The sequence below is a fragment of the Paramisgurnus dabryanus genome, chromosome 9, assembly GCF_030506205.2.
Source record: "Paramisgurnus dabryanus chromosome 9, PD_genome_1.1, whole genome shotgun sequence".
In the NCBI taxonomy this organism is placed as follows: Eukaryota; Metazoa; Chordata; class Actinopteri; order Cypriniformes; family Cobitidae; genus Paramisgurnus; species Paramisgurnus dabryanus.
Genome location: NC_133345.1, coordinates 6449665 through 6461996, shown reverse-complemented (window position 1 = coordinate 6461996; position 12332 = coordinate 6449665). Strand labels below are relative to the sequence as shown.

General features: G+C 46.5%; 21 non-coding genes and 14 pseudogenes across 21 annotated transcripts in view; all 35 read right to left on the bottom strand.

Annotated features, from left to right (window-relative positions):
• Positions 1-94, bottom strand: part of LOC135723978 (5S ribosomal RNA) — a 119-nt gene extending 25 nt beyond the window's left edge. The window contains exon 1 of the ribosomal RNA XR_010523656.1: positions 1-94. This exon is cut by the window's left edge and continues 25 nt beyond it. This is a non-coding gene — a ribosomal RNA (5S ribosomal RNA).
• A 125-nt stretch (positions 95-219) lies between these two features.
• On the bottom strand, positions 220-338 carry LOC135725457 (5S ribosomal RNA; annotated as a pseudogene).
• A 120-nt stretch (positions 339-458) lies between these two features.
• Positions 459-577, bottom strand: LOC135725841 (5S ribosomal RNA; annotated as a pseudogene).
• A 125-nt stretch (positions 578-702) lies between these two features.
• LOC135723012 (5S ribosomal RNA) lies at positions 703-821 on the bottom strand. Its single transcript, XR_010522730.1, has one exon. It is a non-coding gene; the product is annotated as a 5S ribosomal RNA (ribosomal RNA).
• A 125-nt stretch (positions 822-946) lies between these two features.
• LOC135723011 (5S ribosomal RNA) lies at positions 947-1065 on the bottom strand. Its single transcript, XR_010522729.1, has one exon. It is a non-coding gene; the product is annotated as a 5S ribosomal RNA (ribosomal RNA).
• Positions 1066-1191: 126 nt separating this feature from the next.
• LOC135723010 (5S ribosomal RNA) lies at positions 1192-1310 on the bottom strand. The gene has a single exon (XR_010522727.1). It is a non-coding gene; the product is annotated as a 5S ribosomal RNA (ribosomal RNA).
• Positions 1311-1437: 127 nt separating this feature from the next.
• On the bottom strand, positions 1438-1556 carry LOC135726302 (5S ribosomal RNA; annotated as a pseudogene).
• Positions 1557-1681: 125 nt separating this feature from the next.
• LOC135723009 (5S ribosomal RNA) lies at positions 1682-1800 on the bottom strand. The gene has a single exon (XR_010522726.1). It is a non-coding gene; the product is annotated as a 5S ribosomal RNA (ribosomal RNA).
• A 125-nt stretch (positions 1801-1925) lies between these two features.
• On the bottom strand, positions 1926-2044 carry LOC135725456 (5S ribosomal RNA; annotated as a pseudogene).
• A 120-nt stretch (positions 2045-2164) lies between these two features.
• Positions 2165-2283, bottom strand: LOC135723935 (5S ribosomal RNA). Its single transcript, XR_010523614.1, has one exon. It is a non-coding gene; the product is annotated as a 5S ribosomal RNA (ribosomal RNA).
• A 125-nt stretch (positions 2284-2408) lies between these two features.
• On the bottom strand, positions 2409-2527 carry LOC135723008 (5S ribosomal RNA). Its single transcript, XR_010522725.1, has one exon. It is a non-coding gene; the product is annotated as a 5S ribosomal RNA (ribosomal RNA).
• Positions 2528-2652: 125 nt separating this feature from the next.
• Positions 2653-2771, bottom strand: LOC135723396 (5S ribosomal RNA). The gene has a single exon (XR_010523102.1). It is a non-coding gene; the product is annotated as a 5S ribosomal RNA (ribosomal RNA).
• Positions 2772-2896: 125 nt separating this feature from the next.
• On the bottom strand, positions 2897-3015 carry LOC135723965 (5S ribosomal RNA). Its single transcript, XR_010523642.1, has one exon. It is a non-coding gene; the product is annotated as a 5S ribosomal RNA (ribosomal RNA).
• Positions 3016-3140: 125 nt separating this feature from the next.
• Positions 3141-3259, bottom strand: LOC135725934 (5S ribosomal RNA; annotated as a pseudogene).
• Positions 3260-3379: 120 nt separating this feature from the next.
• Positions 3380-3498, bottom strand: LOC135726122 (5S ribosomal RNA; annotated as a pseudogene).
• A 126-nt stretch (positions 3499-3624) lies between these two features.
• On the bottom strand, positions 3625-3743 carry LOC135723513 (5S ribosomal RNA). Its single transcript, XR_010523216.1, has one exon. It is a non-coding gene; the product is annotated as a 5S ribosomal RNA (ribosomal RNA).
• Positions 3744-3869: 126 nt separating this feature from the next.
• Positions 3870-3988, bottom strand: LOC135723512 (5S ribosomal RNA). Its single transcript, XR_010523215.1, has one exon. It is a non-coding gene; the product is annotated as a 5S ribosomal RNA (ribosomal RNA).
• A 125-nt stretch (positions 3989-4113) lies between these two features.
• LOC135725805 (5S ribosomal RNA) lies at positions 4114-4232 on the bottom strand (annotated as a pseudogene).
• A 126-nt stretch (positions 4233-4358) lies between these two features.
• LOC135726301 (5S ribosomal RNA) lies at positions 4359-4477 on the bottom strand (annotated as a pseudogene).
• A 125-nt stretch (positions 4478-4602) lies between these two features.
• Positions 4603-4721, bottom strand: LOC135723006 (5S ribosomal RNA). The gene has a single exon (XR_010522723.1). It is a non-coding gene; the product is annotated as a 5S ribosomal RNA (ribosomal RNA).
• Positions 4722-4846: 125 nt separating this feature from the next.
• Positions 4847-4965, bottom strand: LOC135725454 (5S ribosomal RNA; annotated as a pseudogene).
• Positions 4966-5085: 120 nt separating this feature from the next.
• LOC135725630 (5S ribosomal RNA) lies at positions 5086-5204 on the bottom strand (annotated as a pseudogene).
• Positions 5205-5329: 125 nt separating this feature from the next.
• LOC135724295 (5S ribosomal RNA) lies at positions 5330-5448 on the bottom strand. Its single transcript, XR_010523963.1, has one exon. It is a non-coding gene; the product is annotated as a 5S ribosomal RNA (ribosomal RNA).
• Positions 5449-5574: 126 nt separating this feature from the next.
• Positions 5575-5693, bottom strand: LOC135723004 (5S ribosomal RNA). The gene has a single exon (XR_010522722.1). It is a non-coding gene; the product is annotated as a 5S ribosomal RNA (ribosomal RNA).
• Positions 5694-5818: 125 nt separating this feature from the next.
• On the bottom strand, positions 5819-5937 carry LOC135723003 (5S ribosomal RNA). Its single transcript, XR_010522721.1, has one exon. It is a non-coding gene; the product is annotated as a 5S ribosomal RNA (ribosomal RNA).
• A 125-nt stretch (positions 5938-6062) lies between these two features.
• On the bottom strand, positions 6063-6181 carry LOC135725453 (5S ribosomal RNA; annotated as a pseudogene).
• Positions 6182-6301: 120 nt separating this feature from the next.
• On the bottom strand, positions 6302-6420 carry LOC135725629 (5S ribosomal RNA; annotated as a pseudogene).
• Positions 6421-6545: 125 nt separating this feature from the next.
• Positions 6546-6664, bottom strand: LOC135724294 (5S ribosomal RNA). Its single transcript, XR_010523962.1, has one exon. It is a non-coding gene; the product is annotated as a 5S ribosomal RNA (ribosomal RNA).
• Positions 6665-6790: 126 nt separating this feature from the next.
• On the bottom strand, positions 6791-6909 carry LOC135723002 (5S ribosomal RNA). Its single transcript, XR_010522720.1, has one exon. It is a non-coding gene; the product is annotated as a 5S ribosomal RNA (ribosomal RNA).
• Positions 6910-7035: 126 nt separating this feature from the next.
• LOC135723001 (5S ribosomal RNA) lies at positions 7036-7154 on the bottom strand. Its single transcript, XR_010522719.1, has one exon. It is a non-coding gene; the product is annotated as a 5S ribosomal RNA (ribosomal RNA).
• A 125-nt stretch (positions 7155-7279) lies between these two features.
• Positions 7280-7398, bottom strand: LOC135723511 (5S ribosomal RNA). The gene has a single exon (XR_010523214.1). It is a non-coding gene; the product is annotated as a 5S ribosomal RNA (ribosomal RNA).
• A 126-nt stretch (positions 7399-7524) lies between these two features.
• Positions 7525-7643, bottom strand: LOC135722999 (5S ribosomal RNA). The gene has a single exon (XR_010522717.1). It is a non-coding gene; the product is annotated as a 5S ribosomal RNA (ribosomal RNA).
• A 4006-nt stretch (positions 7644-11649) lies between these two features.
• On the bottom strand, positions 11650-11768 carry LOC135725452 (5S ribosomal RNA; annotated as a pseudogene).
• A 120-nt stretch (positions 11769-11888) lies between these two features.
• LOC135725941 (5S ribosomal RNA) lies at positions 11889-12007 on the bottom strand (annotated as a pseudogene).
• A 125-nt stretch (positions 12008-12132) lies between these two features.
• LOC135722998 (5S ribosomal RNA) lies at positions 12133-12251 on the bottom strand. The gene has a single exon (XR_010522716.1). It is a non-coding gene; the product is annotated as a 5S ribosomal RNA (ribosomal RNA).
• Between the last annotated feature and the right edge of the window lie 81 nt (positions 12252-12332).

The window sequence follows — 12332 nt, the reverse complement described above, 5'->3', positions numbered from 1 at the left end:
GCGGTCTCCCATCCAAGTACTAACCAGGCCCGACTCTGCTTGGCTTCCGAGATCAGACGAGAGCGGGCGTGCTCAGGGTGGTGTGGCCGTAAGCGAGTGCAGACTCGAATCGACAGACACTTCAAGACTTATGTGGCAACGCCATGACATCAGTGAACGCTTACAGAAAGAACGCATTCATGGGAAAAAATGACATAAATAAATATTTAATTAATTAAATGCTTACAGCACCTGGTATTCCCAGGCAATCTCCCATCCAAGTACTAACCAGGCCCGACCCTGCTTGGCTTCCGAGATCAGACGAGAGCGGGCGTGCTCAGGGTGGTGTGGCCGTAAGCGAGTGCGGACTTGATTCGAGAGACACTTCAAAACTAATGTGGCAACGGCATGCCATGGGAGAACGCTTACAGAAAGGACGCATTCATGGGAAAAATGACATAAAAAATTAATTAATTAAATTCTTACAGCACCAGGTATTCCCAGGCGGTCTCCCATCCAAGTACTAACCAGGCCCGACCCTGCTTGGCTTCCGAGATCAGACGAGAGCGGGCGTGCTCAGGGTGGTGCGGCCGTAAACGAGTGCTGACTCGATTCGAGAGACACTTCAAGGCTAATGTGGCAACGCAATGACATCGGTAAATGGTTACAGAAAGGACGCATTCATGGGAAAAAATGATATAAAAAAATAATTAATTAATTAAATGCTTACAGCACCTGGTATTCCCAGGCGGTCTCCCATCCAAGTACTAACCAGGCCCGACCCTGCTTGGCTTCCGAGATCAGACGAGAGCGGGCGTGCTCAGGGTGGTGTGGCCGTAAGCGAGTGCTGACTCGCTTCGATAGACACTTCAAGACTTATGTGGCAACGCCATGACATCAGTGAACGCTTACAGAAAGATCGCATTCATGGGAAAAAATGACATAAAAAAATAATTAATTAATTAAATGCTTACAGCACCTGGTATTCCCAGGCGGTCTCCCATCCAAGTACTAACCAGGCCCGACCCTGCTTGGCTTCCGAGATCAGACGAGAGCGGGCGTGCTCAGGGTGGTGTGGCCGTAAGCGAGTGCTGACTCGCTTCGATAGACACTTCAAGACTTATGTGGCAACGCCATGACATCAGTGAACGCTTACAGAAAGGTCGCATTCATGGGAAAAAATGACATAAAAAAATAATTTATTAATATAAATGCTTACAGCACCTGGTATTCCCAGGCGGTCTCCCATCCAAGTACTAACCAGGCCCGACCCTGCTTGGCTTCCGAGATCAGACGAGAGCGGGCGTGCTCAGGGTGGTGTGGCCGTAAGCGAGTGCTGACTCGATTCGAGAGACACTTCAAGGCTAATGTGGCAACGCAATGACATCGGTAAATGGTTGCAGAAAGGACGCATTCATGGGAAAAAATGACATAAAAAAAAATTATTAATTAATTAAATGCTTACAGCACCTGGTATTCCCAGGCGGTCTCCCATCCAAGTACTAACCAGGACCGACCCTGCTTGGCTTCCGAGATGAGACGAGAGCGGGCGTGCTCAGGGTGGTGTGGCCGTAAGCGAGTGCAGACTCGATTCGAGAGACACTTCAAAACTAATGTGGCAACGCCATGCCATGGGAGAACGCTTACAGAAAGGACGCATTCATGGGAAAATATGACATAAATAAATATTTAATTAATTAAATGCTTACAGCACCTGGTATTCCCAGGCGGTCTCCCATCCAAGTACTAACCAGGCCCGACCCTGCTTGGCTTCCGAGATCAGACGAGAGCGGGCGTGCTCAGGGTGGTGTGGCCGTAAGCGAGTGCAGACTCGAATCGACAGACACTTCAAGACTTATGTGGCAACGCCATGACATCAGTGAACGCTTACAGAAAGAACGCATTCATGGGAAAAAATGACATAAATAAATATTTAATTAATTAAATGCTTACAGCACCTGGTATTCCCAGGCAATCTCCCATCCAAGTACTAACCAGGCCCGACCCTGCTTGGCTTCCGAGATCAGACGAGAGCGGGCGTGCTCAGGGTGGTGTGGCCGTAAGCGAGTGCGGACTTGATTCGAGAGACACTTCAAAACTAATGTGGCAACGGCATGCCATGGGAGAACGCTTACAGAAAGGACGCATTCATGGGAAAAATGACATAAAAAATTAATTAATTAAATTCTTACAGCACCAGGTATTCCCAGGCGGTCTCCCATCCAAGTACTAACCAGGCCCGACCCTGCTTGGCTTCCGAGATCAGACGAGAGCGGGCGTGCTCAGGGTGGTGTGGCCGTAAGCGAGTGCTGACTCGATTCGAGAGACACTTCAAGGCTAATGTGGCAACGCAATGACATCGGTAAATGGTTACAGAAAGGACGCATTCATGGGAAAATATGACATAAATAAATATTTAATTAATTAAATGCTTACAGCACCTGGTATTCCCAGGCGGTCTCCCATCCAAGTACTAACCAGGCCCGACCCTGCTTGGCTTCCGAGATCAGACGAGAGCGGGCGTGCTCAGGGTGGTGTGGCCGTAAGCGAGTGCTGACTCGCTTCGATAGACACTTCAAGACTTATGTGGCAACGACATGACATCAGTGAACGCTTACAGAAAGATCGCATTCATGGGAAAAAATGACATAAAAAAATAATTAATTAATTAAATGCTTACAGCACCTGGTATTCCCAGGCGGTCTCCCATCCAAGTACTAACCAGGCCCGACCCTGCTTGGCTTCCGAGATCAGACGAGAGCGGGCGTGCTCAGGGTGGTGTGGCTGTAAGCGAGTGCTGACTCGATTCGAGAGACACTTCAAGGCTAATGTGGCAACGCAATGACATCGGTAAATGGTTACAGAAAGGACGCATTCATGGGAAAAAATGACATAAAAAAATAATTAATTAATTAAATGCTTACAGCACCTGGTATTCCCAGGCGGTCTCCCATCCAAGTACTAACCAGGCCCGACCCTGCTTGGCTTCCGAGATCAGACGAGAGCGGGCGTGCTTAGGGTGGTGTGGCCGTAAGCGAGTGCTGACTCGCTTCGATAGACACTTCAAGACTTATGTGGCAACGCCATGACATCAGTGAACGCTTACAGAAAGATCGCATTCATGGGAAAAAATGACATAAAAAAATAATTAATTAATTAAATGCTTACAGCACCTGGTATTCCCAGGCGGTCTCCCATCCAAGTACTAACCAGGCCCGACCCTGTTTGGCTTACGAGATCAGACGAGAGCGGGCGTGCTCAGGGTGGCTTGGCCGTAAGCGAGTGCTGACTTGATTCGAGAGACACTTCAAAACTAATGTGGCAACGCCATGCCATGGGAGAACGCTTACAGAAAGGACGCATTCATGGGAAAAATGACATAAATAATTAATTAATTTAATTCTTACAGCACCAGGTATTCCCAGGCGGTCTCCCATCCAAGTACTAACCAGGCCCGACCCTGCTTGGCTTCCGAGATCAGACGAGAGCGGGCGTGCTCAGGGTGTTGTGGCCGTAAACGAGTGCTGACTCGATTCGAGAGACACTTCAAGGCTAATGTGGCAACGCAATGACATCGGTAAATGGTTACAGAAAGGACGCATTCATGGGAAAAAATGACATAAAAAAAATAATTAATTAATTAAATGCTTACAGCACCTGGTATTCCCAGGCGGTCTCCCATCCAAGTACTAACCAGGCCCGACCCTGCTTGGCTTCCGAGATCAGACGAGAGCGGGCGTGCTCAGGGTGGTGTGGCCGTAAACGAGTGCTGACTCGATTCGAGAGACACTTCAAGGCTAATGTGGCAACGCAATGACATCGGTAAATGGTTACAGAAAGGACGCATTCATGGGAAAAAATGACATAAAAAAAATAATTAATTAATTAAATGCTTACAGCACCTGGTATTCCCAGGCGGTCTCCCATCCAAGTACTAACCAGGCCCGACCCTGCTTGGCTTCCGAGATCAGACGAGAGCGGGCGTGCTCAGGGTGGTGTGGCCGTAAACGAGTGCTGACTCGCTTCGAAAGACACTTCAAGACTTATGTGGCAACGCCATGACATCAGTGAACGCTTACAGAAAGATCGCATTCATGGGAAAAAATGACATAAAAAAATAATTAATTAATTAAATGCTTACAGCACCTGGTATTCCCAGGCGGTCTCCCATCCAAGTACTAACCAGGCCCGACCCTGCTTGGCTTCCGAGATCAGACGAGAGCGGGCGTGCTCAGGGTGGTGTGGAAGTAAGCGAGTGCTGACTCGATTCGAGAGACACTTCAAGGCTAATGTGGCAATGCAATGACATCGGTAAATGGTTACAGAAAGGACGCATTCATGGGAAAAAATGACATAAAAAAAATTATTAATTAATTAAATGCTTACAGCACCTGGTATTCCCAGGCGGTCTCCCATCCAAGTACTAACCAGGACCGACCCTGCTTGGCTTCCGAGATGAGACGAGAGCGGGCGTGCTCAGGGTGGTGTGGCCGTAAGCGAGTGCAGACTCGATTCGAGAGACACTTCAAAACTAATGTGGCAACGCCATGCCATGGGAGAACGCTTACAGAAAGGACGCATTCATGGGAAAATATGACATAAATAAATATTTAATTAATTAAATGCTTACAGCACCTGGTATTCCCAGGCGGTCTCCCATCCAAGTACTAACCAGGCCCGACCCTGCTTGGCTTCCGAGATCAGACGAGAGCGGGCGTGCTCAGGGTGGTGTGGCCGTAAGCGAGTGCAGACTCGAATCGACAGACACTTCAAGACTTATGTGGCAACGCCATGACATCAGTGAACGCTTACAGAAAGAACGCATTCATGGGAAAAAATGACATAAATAAATATTTAATTAATTAAATGCTTACAGCACCTGGTATTCCCAGGCAATCTCCCATCCAAGTACTAACCAGGCCCGACCCTGCTTGGCTTCCGAGATCAGACGAGAGCGGGCGTGCTCAGGGTGGTGTGGCCGTAAGCGAGTGCGGACTTGATTCGAGAGACACTTCAAAACTAATGTGGCAACGGCATGCCATGGGAGAACGCTTACAGAAAGGACGCATTCATGGGAAAAATGACATAAAAAATTAATTAATTAAATTCTTACAGCACCAGGTATTCCCAGGCGGTCTCCCATCCAAGTACTAACCAGGCCCGACCCTGCTTGGCTTCCGAGATCAGACGAGAGCGGGCGTGCTCAGGGTGGTGCGGCCGTAAGCGAGTGCTGACTCGCTTCGATAGACACTTCAAGACTTATGTGGCAACGCCATGACATCAGTGAACGCTTACAGAAAGATCGCATTCATGGGAAAAAATGACATAAAAAAATAATTAATTAATTAAATGCTTACAGCACCTGGTATTCCCAGGAGGTCTCCCATCCAAGTACTAACCAGGCCCGACCCTGCTTGGCTTACGAGATCAGACGAGAGCGGGCGTGCTCAGGGTGGTGTGGCCGTAAGCGAGTGCTGACTCGATTCGAGAGACACTTCAATACTTATGTGGCAACGCCATGACATCAGTGAACGCTTACAGAAAGGTCGCATTCATGGGAAAAAATGACATAAAAAAATAATTTATTAATATAAATGCTTACAGCACCTGGTATTCCCAGGCGGTCTCCCATCCAAGTACTAACCAGGCCCGACCCTGCTTGGCTTCCGAGATCAGACGAGAGCGGGCGTGCTCAGGGTGGTGTGGCCGTAAGCGAGTGCAGACTCGATTCGAGAGACACTTCAAAACTAATGTGGCAACGCCATGCCATGGGAGAACGCTTACAGAAAGGACGCATTCATGGGAAAATATGACATAAATAAATATTTAATTAATTAAATGCTTACAGCACCTGGTATTCCCAGGCGGTCTCCCATCCAAGTACTAACCAGGCCCGACCCTGCTTGGCTTCCGAGATCAGACGAGAGCGGGCGTGCTCAGGGTGGTGTGGCCGTAAGCGAGTGCAGACTCGAATCGACAGACACTTCAAGACTTATGTGGCAACGCCATGACATCAGTGAACGCTTACAGAAAGAACGCATTCATGGGAAAAAATGACATAAATAAATATTTAATTAATTAAATGCTTACAGCACCTGGTATTCCCAGGCAATCTCCCATCCAAGTACTAACCAGGCCCGACCCTGCTTGGCTTCCGAGATCAGACGAGAGCGGGCGTGCTCAGGGTGGTGTGGCCGTAAGCGAGTGCGGACTTGATTCGAGAGACACTTCAAAACTAATGTGGCAACGGCATGCCATGGGAGAACGCTTACAGAAAGGACGCATTCATGGGAAAAATGACATAAAAAATTAATTAATTAAATTCTTACAGCACCAGGTATTCCCAGGCGGTCTCCCATCCAAGTACTAACCAGGCCCGACCCTGCTTGGCTTCCGAGATCAGACGAGAGCGGGCGTGCTCAGGGTGGTGCGGCCGTAAGCGAGTGCTGACTCGCTTCGATAGACACTTCAAGACTTATGTGGCAACGCCATGACATCAGTGAACGCTTACAGAAAGATCGCATTCATGGGAAAAAATGACATAAAAAAATAATTAATTAATTAAATGCTTACAGCACCTGGTATTCCCAGGAGGTCTCCCATCCAAGTACTAACCAGGCCCGACCCTGCTTGGCTTACGAGATCAGACGAGAGCGGGCGTGCTCAGGGTGGTGTGGCCGTAAGCGAGTGCTGACTCGATTCGAGAGACACTTCAATACTTATGTGGCAACGCCATGACATCAGTGAACGCTTACAGAAAGGTCGCATTCATGGGAAAAAATGACATAAAAAAATAATTTATTAATATAAATGCTTACAGCACCTGGTATTCCCAGGCGGTCTCCCATCCAAGTACTAACCAGGCCCGACCCTGCTTGGCTTCCGAGATCAGACGAGAGCGGGCGTGCTCAGGGTGGTGTGGCCGTAAGCGAGTGCTGACTCGATTCGAGAGACACTTCAAGGCTAATGTGGCAACGCAATGACATCGGTAAATGGTTGCAGAAAGGACGCATTCATGGGAAAAAATGACATAAAAAAAATTATTAATTAATTAAATGCTTACAGCACCTGGTATTCCCAGGCGGTCTCCCATCCAAGTACTAACCAGGCCCGACCCTGCTTGGCTTCCGAGATCAGACGAGAGCGGGCGTGCTCAGGGTGGTGTGGCCGTAAGCGAGTGCAGACTCAATTCGAGAGACACTTCAAAACTAATGTGGCAACGCCATGCCATGGGAGAACGCTTACAGAAAGGACGCATTCATGGGAAAATATGACATAAATAAATATTTAATTAATTAAATGCTTACAGCACCTGGTATTCCCAGGCGGTCTCCCATCCAAGTACTAACCAGGCCCGACCCTGCTTGGCTTCCGAGATCAGACGAGAGCGGGCGTGCTCAGGGTGGTGTGGCCGTAAACGAGTGCTGACTCGATTCGAGAGACACTTCAAGGCTAATGTGGCAACGCAATGACATCAGTAAATGGTTACAGAAAGGACGCATTCATGGGAAAAAATGACATAAAAAAAATAATTAATTAATTAAATGCTTACAGCACCTGGTATTCCCAGGCGGTCTCCCATCCAAGTACTAACCAGGCCCGACCCTGCTTGGCTTCCGAGATCAGACGAGAGCGGGCGTGCTCAGGGTGGTGTGGCCGTAAGCGAGTGCTGACTCGCTTCGATAGACACTTCAAGACTTATGTGGCAACGCCATGACATCAGTGAACGCTCACAGAAAGGTCGCATTCATGGGAAAAAATGACATAAAAAAATAATTTATTAATATAAATGCTTACAGCACCTGGTATTCCCAAGCAAGTTCCCCTCCAAGTACCTAAGCGATCGTCAGCCGTCCAATGGTTGAGCAGAGCTGAGCAGCGATCAGCCAATGGTTGAGCAATGCTGAGCAGCGACAGCCAATGGTTGAGCAATGCTGAGCAGAGCTCGCGCTCAACGGACCAATCATTGAGCGAGGATCGGAAAACGTCATCTAATTTATTCAGGACTGGTAAATATTCACATTGGAGTCGGTGTCATTGAGGAGCGATTCGACTGTGTTTATTTACTCACACAGGTACGTTTGTTATGTTTGTGTGCCAAGTAGTGAATGAAACACGATATGTTTTTTGATAATTTGCCTGATATTCAAGGTTTTACATGATAATATCTCGTTAGCGCCGTACTGACACCACCGATTGACTAGGCTAGCACCACTTGTTTACATTAAAATAGCTAAGTTTGATATCTGAAATGCGTTTAAAATGCGACCAGATTATTGATTTTACATGTTGAGACCTTGACAAATGTATTATTACTTTGTGGACTCGAAATGTAAAGCTTAAATATGGTTATATTAAATAATATATATTTTATATTAAACGAATGCACTGAAAATGAATTAATGAGCTGCCAGTCGCCGATGAAATGACCTAAAAATCCCTGGAAATTCTTCAAAAACGTGATCAGACTCACTTCTTAAGACCATAGAGATGTTGTTACAACAGTGTGGAGTTTAAATTCACTGTGTAAATATGCTTTAGAAGTGTAAACTTGTCAATGATCAATGTGATCATATGGAACAGACTGACTGTTAAAATACCACATAATGAATGTTCTGCATTGTTTTTATAGATTCTCAAGGGAAGATCTACAACGACGGCCAGGGCACCATGCAGTACGTCACCAGCGTGCTGAATGAGTGGGGTCAGTTCTTGACCACGGTGGTGGTGGAGTCCGGGTCCGAGCGGTGTTACGCACACATGGCCAGAGGTCTGGTCGCCAGCTTTTGCCGTGCCAACGCTCCTGCTCCAAAGGTTGTGTACGAGGACAACAACTGCTGTCGGTGAGTTCAATAACAGTTGAAACCTATGATGAAATGGATAATTAAACATGTAACACACCTACACAAAATGTCATGATATCATTTTCAGTGACAACGGATTCAGAACAGCCCAGAAGACCAAGTTTGCTGCATGAGGTACGCTCAGGCAGCACATGTGACCGAGGACAGTCGACTGCTCTACCTCCTCCTCCAAGATGCTGAAGAACCGAGCACCGGACAATCAGCTAACCTCCCCCAGCCAGGTCACGGCTTCTTTGAAGGGACAGTATAAGAGGATTGCAGAGTGAGTCCGAGACAACCCCATCCTCGGCGGTCTCCCCACTCCACTGCCCAACTTGAACGCCAAGTCCTTTTCGACCTTCACTGCCACGGAGGAGAAAAATGCCAACTACGGGGTGATGGTACTGTTGAAGGTGATGCCTCACCTGAAAGTGCTGTCTGATGCACCGTTCCCGGAAGCTCCTGTGCTGCCAACATCCCTCACAACGCCAGACCGGCCTCAGGTCCAATACCAGCACGTTCATCACGAGGCTGGAAAAAGGCGTGGTGAGAAGCGGGGGTAAGTTGTCAAAAGCACTTTGTTTCACCTGTTGGCTGTGGAGAGCAAATAGCACACATGTCATATCAATACTCATTACATGTTTATTTTATATTTCCAGATTATTTGTTGAAGAGCCAAAGCCTGTGTCTTCTGTGAACCAGCCCGTTCAGCCCATGGCGTCGTCCTCCTCCACTCGGCCAAAGCCTGCTGTGCCCACCACCATTCTGCCAAGGCCTGCTGCGTCCACCCACCTCCGGCCAAAGCCTGCTGTGCCCACCTATGGATCACCCCGTATCGTCAGCACCCATACTGCTGGTTTTCCCCGCACAGCCGCAGGTTCCCCCGTCTTGTTTCGTGGGCCATCGTGCAGCCAGGAGCTTTGTACCTCCAGCACCAACAGTCAAGGCATTCATGCCGAATAAGTCCTTGCAGCCATGTGGGGCTTGCCACATGGCTAATTGTGGTGGACAGTGGAAGAGGTACACACCTTCCAAGGACAAAGTGGCTGAAAGCACCCAGAAGATATTTTCCTACTGTCCATACACTGGGAAATCCACCACATCTGGGTTTGACAATGTGGTGTACGAGTTAGAAAAGAGGAGAACTGTGTAAATAACTATAAATAACTGTGTAAATAACTTACCTGTGTGATGCCACTTCTCCTGTGCCATCTGTAGGAGAGAGAAAAAGGCTTGTTTGTTTGTTTGTTTGTTTGTTTAAGGCTTCAGCAAGTACAATCTATTTATTTATATAGTTCAAAAGTAAAAAAAAATGCACTTTACAGTTTTGCTTAAGAATGTTCTTGTATTTGTTTTTATTATGATTTATGTTGCTGTTAAAGTGCACTTTGTAGTATCTTTTTTTTTATACAAACATGTTCTGGCCTATGTTCGATATCAAGGCCAATCTAACCTCATTAATTTTAACTTTAATCAGTTCCGACCTAACACAATCAGTTTACATACCCTTTAGTGGTTGTTCATGTTCAGATAATCTGTGTTTTTGTCATGGGTGTTGTTTGTTTGTCTTTGTCAGCTTCATATCTTTGTGATGTTTGTATGTCTTTGTCTGCTTATGTTTAACCAAAGTTTGCCAAAGGAAACACACAAAAAAATGTAACAGACAGGAATTGCTTGAGCCTTTATTTGTTGATTGGTGATCTGAGTTTTTGGATAATCCTGTTTGGATAAACCGGGCTTTGGCCTGTACAAACCAATTGTTAATTTTTATCTTAAGTACAAGTTTGTGTTTTTAATTGTTAAAGGTATTGCAGAGGATTTTCTTTTTCCAGGTGGATCATCAAGACTATTGGTCCTCTTAGTTGTCAATCAGGAGTGTTGCGCAATTGCATTTTTTTTTAAAAGTGGAGAAGGTGGTTCTTTTCTAAAATTCGAGAAAATCCTCTGTTACACCTTTAAGTGTTTTTGATTCTTATTAATGTTATTTATGTGTGCGTGTCCTTGTGATGTTTGTATGTCTGTCAGCTCCATGTTTAACTAAATGTTTGCAAATGGTAGTAAATGTTTGTCTCTCATCCTGTCTCGTGTTCTAGCTCGTAGATCTGTACCTTGTTGTGGTGAGAGACCTTTAAACTAAACAGATCTTGTTTACTTGTGTTTTCATGCATTGCTTTTTAAATGAAACACATTCTGGGTGAAAAATAAAAGTTGTAAAGGTATTTCAAGTGTGTTGGAGTCTCTGTACTGTATGCTTGGGTTTCAGAAGGGGTGGGATAGTGTAAAAAAAAACATTTAAGCAATTAAAGTCTTCCAGACAAAGTGAGAGTAAATTAATACAGTACAACCTTTCCTAATTCAGCCCAAAAAATGTAACACTTGCACACTTTTTCACTTGACTATATGAATCTCATCACCAGCTACATCAACTCAACCTATGAAAATAATAAACAAAACATTCAACAGATTAGTGGATTTTAATAAATTAGGCCTGTAAATGTACAATTTATATAAACAACACTTCAGTAGTTGACACCATCCGTTTTGATCACTTTCGATCGATCCCAGGGTTGAGCAATATGTACTTGCAGGGGTCATGAGCCATTCCCAGGCGGTCTCCCATCCAAGTACTAACCAGGCCCGACCCTGCTTGGCTTCCGAGATCAGACGAGAGCGGGCGTGCTCAGGGTGGTGTGGCCGTAAGCGAGTGCCGACTCGAATCGACAGACACTTCAAGACTTATGTGGCAACGCCATGACATCAGTGAACGCTTACAGAAAGAACGCATTCATGGGAAAAAATGACATAAATAAATATTTAATTAATTAAATGCTTACAGCACCTGGTATTCCCAGGCAATCTCCCATCCAAGTACTAACCAGGCCCGACCCTGCTTGGCTTCCGAGATCAGACGAGAGCGGGCGTGCTCAGGGTGGTGTGGCCGTAAGCGAGTGCGGACTTGATTCGAGAGACACTTCAAAACTAATGTGGCAACGGCATGCCATGGGAGAACGCTTACAGAAAGGACGCATTCATGGGAAAAATGACATAAAAAATTAATTAATTAAATTCTTATAGCACCAGGTATTCCCAGGCGGTCTCCCATCCAAGTACTAACCAGGCCCGACCCTGCTTGGCTTCCGAGATCAGACGAGAGCGGGCGTGCTCAGGGTGGTGTGGCCGTAAACGAGTTCTGACTCGATTCGAGAGACACTTCAAGGCTAATGTGACAACGCAATGACATCGGTAAATGGTTACAGAAAGGACGCATTCATGGGAAAAAATGACATAAAAAAATAATTAATTAATTAAATGCTTACAGCACCTGGTATTCCCAGGCGGTCTCCCATCCAAGTACTAACCAGGCCCGACCCTGCTTGGCTTCCGAGATCAGACGAGAGCGGGCGTGCTCAGGGTGGTGTGGCCGTAAGCGAGTGCTGACTCGCTTCGATAGACACTTCAAGACTTATGTGGCAACGCCATGACATCAGTGAACACTTACAGAAAGATCGC